The sequence below is a fragment of a genome, unplaced genomic scaffold (assembly GCF_019419815.1).
Source record: "Pyrus x bretschneideri cultivar Hongxiangsu unplaced genomic scaffold, Pyrus_bretschneideri_v1 Contig4, whole genome shotgun sequence".
Classification (NCBI taxonomy): Eukaryota; Viridiplantae; Streptophyta; class Magnoliopsida; order Rosales; family Rosaceae; genus Pyrus; species Pyrus x bretschneideri.
In genome coordinates, this window is record NW_025999723.1 from 13,542,936 (window position 1) to 13,549,413 (window position 6,478).

Genomic DNA, 6,478 nt, shown 5'->3' on the forward strand with positions numbered 1-6,478 from the left:
CTAAACCACCTTAAATCTATCCCTAACCCAGAAAACCATCCAAAAACCACCCATAACCAATCTGCCGCAGAAGGAGAAGAGGAAAGAGGAGCTTCGACGCGCATCAATTCACGTGGATTCGTTGGGCGTTCTAGGTGTAATCAATCCTTTGTGCTTTATGTTTAAATTCAATTGTAATTCTCTTTTTGTGAACATGAGAGGCTAAATCCCCCTAGTTAGCTAGGGGGTGATTCGAAACCATGTTTATGCTTGCAATATGAATTGATTACTTTTGGTTGGAATTTCATGAATGATTGATTCAATTCGTTTAACTGTGTGATTGATAACTTGTTTGTGTATGTTTATTGAGAGTGCACGCTTAATGTTCATGCATGAATTTGACGCTAGAATATAAGTGAGTTTCACCTAATAGTTATGAACTTATATTCACAAGTAGTGGAGGTTGCTTATAAACAATCGCGTTAAATGAATTCTTGGCACTAGTTTCATGCTCATCATAGTAACGAATGCCTCGTCAACACTTATAGTTTTCATGATGTTTAATGATCTTTGATTGTATCTTTATTGTGCTTTTCACGTAAAGGACTTTTGGAGAATGTTTTGAATTGCGTTGCGCTAACCCATCCAATTCATTAACTTAAGGAGAACTTGACGGTTAATTTAAGCGGACCTAATTAACCCGGAGTGTTGAGTTTCATAATTTATCGAAAGACCAACTGAAAATCAAAGTGTATGCAAGTGTGACATGTGTGGAGAAGAACCTTCTAGCTAGCATTCATCCATAATTTCATCCAATTCATATTTAGAATCTGCCTAATTTACAATCTGTGCATTTTAATTATTTTCGTCAAAAACTCAATCCCCCTTTACTTTAGTGTCCAATTTAGTTAGAAAGTGTCTTAGTTTGTGTTTTTAAGCATTTTGATTCATTCTATTACCCAATTTCGTCCAAAGTTGTCAAAGTGCTCAAAACTGCCCAGAAAGTGATTTTAAGGCAGTTTTGAGTGTTTTGGGGGCTGTTTTGAGTCTTTTGATTTGTTTGAGTGTTTTTATTGTTTAGTTTTGCATTCTTTGAGTCTAGTTTAGTGTTTCAAACTTTATTTTACGTTTTTGAGTCAGTTTCCAAGTGATTTTGCAATCCCTCCTAATCCCCGGTTAAGAACGATCCCTACTTATTTATATACTACAATTGTCACAAGAGGGTTTTAATTTGTGTGCTTACTTAGTTCGCATCAAATTTTTGGCGCCGTTGCCGGGGATTAGCAACTTTGCTAATCCCTTGGATTGTATTTTCTGTTTACTTTATTTTTGTTAAGTTTCTGACCTTATTTTGTTTTCCTTGTTTTAGGTACTAGTGCATGACTCGGAGTTCTCAACCGATTCGTGAGGACATCTTAGATTTTGACAGTGACTTTGAGAGGACTTTGAGACGAAAGAAGAAGCATCACGAATCAAATCCGCGAAGCCCGGAACCTGAGCTTGAAGAACAAGTCCTAGAAGAGGAGGAGGAACCCACGGCTGGGATCTTTGAGGAACCCACGGCAAGGGCATTTGAAGAGCCACAAGACATGGCCGTAGACACCCGGACACTCAAGGAGCTTTCCGCTTCGGGATTGGATAATGCCACACCCTTGTGTATCCAATATCCCCCACCTGCTGAAGGGAAGACTGAGGAGTTCGAGTTGAAGTCGAGCTTGCTCCACCATATTCCGAAGTACCATGGGTTGTCCATGGAGGATCCGAACAAGCACCTAAAGGAATTCGAGGTGGTGTGTTCAAGCATGACTCCCGTCAACGTCGACGGAAGCATTCTGAAGATGAAGGCTTTTCCATTTTCTTTGATGGACAAGGCCAAAGATTGGTTGTACGACTTAGCTCCCGGCACTGTCACTTCTTGGGAGAGCATGAAGAGGGCCTTTTTGGAGAAGTTCTTTCCAACTTCTCGCATTATCCTCCTACGCAAAAAGATAAGCGGAATCCAGCAAGAAGAAGGTGAGTCTTTTCCTACGTATTATGAACGATTTAAATCACTTGTTGCTTCTTGTCCACAGCATCAGATGAAGGAGGAGTTGCTCTTGCAATATTTCTACGAGGGTCTCCTACCTCTAGAACGTCAAATGCTTGACGCATCGGCGGGTGGAGCATTGGTGGACAAAACGCCCAGGGATGCCAAGGTCTTGATCGCTAACCGAGCATTGAACGCTCAACAGTATGAGGGAGTAGGCCAAAGAGGGCATCCACGGCACCAAGTACATGAGGTAAGTTCAACGTCCAATCTTCATTCACAATTGGCTAATCTTACTTCTATTGTTTCACAGATGGCCGAGGGAATGAAGATGCAAGGACCGGTGGTGTGTGGCGTATGTTCTATCCAAGGACATGCCTCCGAAAAGTGTCCTCAACTCATCGAGAATGGCGGATGGGAGAGTGCGAATGCCATTGGGTTTCAAAGCCAAAATCAGTCAAGACATGATCCATACTCCAACACGTATAATCCGGGGTGGCGAGACCACCCAAATTTCAAGTGGAGGGATTCCCAGCAACCTCAGAACCAAGGAGGCTTTAGGCAACAACCCCCGGGGTTCTTTCCCAAAACCTACGGCCCACCCCAAAATCAAGCCCAATCCGGCCCAAGTGCCTCAGGTACGTCTCTTGACAATGATGCACTTCTTAAGATACTAACTAAGTTGTCTAATGGGCAGGAAGATCAAGCGAAGGCTATGCAAAACCAAGATAAGAGGGTGGATCAACTTGAGAAACAAATTGGGCAGATTGCCGAGTTTGTAGGTAAGTTTCGAGATCCCGGACAACTCTCTAGTTCCACCATTCCAAATCCGAAGGGAGGCTTCGAAAGCGCAAAGGCCATACTATTGAGAAGTGGAAAAGAAGTCAGGGCAGGTCCTACACCATCACCATCAAGCCCCGAAGAGGATGAAAAACGAAGAATTGAAGAGGAGGAATTAAGGCAACCCACGGCAAAGGTGGACATACCTTTGCCGCAAGTCCCTATGGTCCCAAATCTGCCCAATTCGGCCAATAAAGGTAAAAATGTGTTAAATTCAGTTCCTACTAATGTTTTCCCTTCAAATGTTCCTTTTCCTAGTAGGTTCAGGCAAACGAAGAAAGAAGAAACCGAAAAGGACATCCTTGAGACGTTTCGGAAAGTGCAAGTAAACATACCCCTTTTGGATGCAATAAAGCAAGTCCCGAGGTATGCTAAGTTCTTGAAGGAGTTGTGTACCACTAGGAAGAGGATGTCGAGTAAGGAAGTGGTAAAGGTAGGTGAGAATGTGTCCGCCATCTTGCAACGCAAACTACCTCCCAAATGCAAGGATCCAGGTAGCTTTACCATTCCTTGTGTCATTGGGAATACTAGATTTGAATCTGCCATGCTTGATTTAGGTGCTTCTATAAATGTTATGCCATATTCCATTTATGCATCTATGAACTTAGGAGCATTGAAAAATGATGGGGTAATAATACAATTGGCCGATAGATCTAACGCCTATCCAAAGGGAGTTTTGGAAGATGTTCTTGTGCAGGTTAATCATTTGGTCTTCCCGGCGGATTTCTATGTCCTCGAAATGGATGAATCGGACCATGCTCCTTCGCTGCCCATTCTACTTGGAAGGCCATTCATGAAGACGGCCCGGACGAAGATTGACGTGTATAGTGGAACTTTGTCCATGGAATTTGATGGGGAAGTTGTTAATTTTAGTCTTTCAGATTCTATTAAGTATCCTAGTGAGGATCACTCATGTTTTTCCATTGATGTAATTGACTCTTTGGCGCAGGGATACCTTGAAGATTTGAACGATGATGCGCTTGAAAACGTCATTACAAGAAGCATGGAACTCAAAACCAATGGAGGGGGATTGTTGAAAACCCACGGCACACACTTTGCAACCCATGCCGTGCACCCTAGTGAGGAATGTATGGAGTTGGTTGCTGCCCTAGAGTCACTTCCTAGGCACGAGGGTAAGTTTTCTAAATTTGAGTCGATTCCCATTTCGACTAACAAGTTGTTACCATCCATAGTTCAGGCACCTACCCTTGATCTCAAACCATTACCGGGCCATTTGAAGTACATTTTCTTGTGGGAAGAGGAGACATTACCGGCCATCATTTCTTCATCACTCACGGCACAAGAAAAGGAGAAACTAGTGCGTGTTTTGAAGGAGTTCAAATCTGCCCTAGGTTGGACGTTGGCCGATATCAGAGGTATTAGTCCCGCTACATGCATGCATCATATATTTCTTGAGGAGGGGGCCAAACCAACTAGAGAGGCTCAACGCCGTCTTAACCCTCCGATGATGGAAGTTGTGAAGAAGGAAATAATCAAGCTGTTAGATTGCGGAGTCATCTATCCAATCTCGGATAGTAAGTGGGTGTCACCTATCCAATGTGTGCCGAAGAAATCTGGAGTGACGGTTGTGGAGAACGCAGAGAATGAGCTAGTGCTCACTCGAATCCAAACCGGTTGGCGCGTATGCACGGATTATAGGAAGATAAACGCCACCACGAGGAAAGACCACTTCCCATTGCCGTTCCTAGATCAAATGTTGGAAAGGTTAGCGGGTCATTCATTTTATTGTTTTCTTGATGGATACTCTGGGTATAATCAAATTGTTATTGCACCGGATGATCAAGAAAATACTACTTTTACATGCCCCTTTGGTACATTTGCTTATCGTCGCATGCCATTTGGTTTATGTAATGCACCTGCTACATTTCAAAGATGCATGATGAGCATATTTTCAGATTATGTAGAGAAAATTATTGAGGTTTTTATGGATGATTTCAGTGTGTTTGGTAATTCATTTGATGGTTGTTTGAGTAACCTTAGTTTGATTTTGAATCGTTGTGTTGAAACAAATCTTGTGCTTAATTGGGAAAAATGTCACTTCATGGTTAAACAAGGTATTGTTTTAGGACATATTATTTCTGAAAAAGGCATTGAAGTAGATAAATCTAAGGTAGACCTTGTTCGTCACTTACCCTCTCCAACTTCGGTTAGAGAGGTTCGTTCGTTTCTTGGTCATGCAGGTTTTTATAGGCGGTTCATAAAGGAGTTCTCAAAGATTGCACAGCCACTATGCCGATTGCTGCAAAAAGAGGTGGCGTTTGAGTTTGATGATGCATGCTCCACGGCATTCAAGCACCTCAAGGAGGCTCTCACTTCGGCTCCCATTATCACACCTCCAGATTGGAGCCTTCCATTCGAGTTGATGTGCGATGCTTCGGACTATGCTATTGGTGCTGTTTTGGGGCAGCGAAAGGACAAACAACCTCATGTTATTTATTATGCGTCTAGAACATTAAATGATGCTCAATTAAATTACTCAACCACTGAAAAAGAATTACTTGCTGTGGTATTTGCATTAGATAAGTTTCGGTCATACTTACTTGGGACTAAAGTTATTATTTTTACTGATCATGCAGCTCTCAAGTATTTGCTCACGAAAAAGGAGGCCAAGCCTAGACTAATTCGATGGCTTTTGCTCTTACAAGAGTTTGACATTGAGATTCGGGATAAGAAGGGCGTGGAGAATGTGGTGGCTGACCACCTAAGTCGAATGGTACATGAGGAAGTAGCGCCAATTTCTGAAACCTTTCCCGATGAACAATTAATGTCTATCCAGGTAAGTGAGCCTTGGTATGCTGATTTGGTTAATTTTCTGGTGTCTAAGCAAGTTCCTAACACTTTAAGCAAGGCTCAACGTGATAAATTAAAAAAGGATGCACGTTTTTATGTTTGGGACGACCCTTATTTGTGGAAAATATGCCCTAATCAGATTGTGCGTCGTTGTGTCCATGAATCTGAATTTAATTCCATTTTGAGTTTTTGCCATACATATGCATGTGGTGGACACTTTGGCACACAACGCACAGCGTTTAAGGTTCTTGAGAGTGGTTTTTATTGGCCTACATTGTTTAGAGATGCTAGGGCTTTTTGCTTAACATGTGATAGATGTCAAAAGACCGGAAGTATAGGCCAAAGAGACCAAATGCCGCAAACCCCAATCCTTGTTGTTGAAATCTTTGATGTATGGGGTATTGATTTTATGGGTCCGTTCCCTATGTCTTTTGGTTTTACGTACATTTTACTTGCTGTTGATTATGTGTCGAAGTGGGTGGAAGCTAAAGCCACCCGAACTAACGATTCTACAGTTGTTGCAGATTTCGTAAAATCTAACATTTTCTCTAGATTTGGGATGCCTCAAGGGCTCATAAGCGATGGTGGGTCACATTTTTGCAACCGCACCATTGCGGCGTTGCTGAAGAAATACAACGTGTTGCATAAGGTCTCCACACCTTATCACCCCCAAACCAGTGGCCAAGCAGAAGTTTCAAATCGAGAAATCAAGCAAATTCTGGAAAAGACCATTGGGCCGAATAGAAAAGATTGGAGTTTGCGTTTGGAGGATGCACTGTGGGCCTATCGAACGGCTTACAAAACGCCCATTGGTATGTCCCC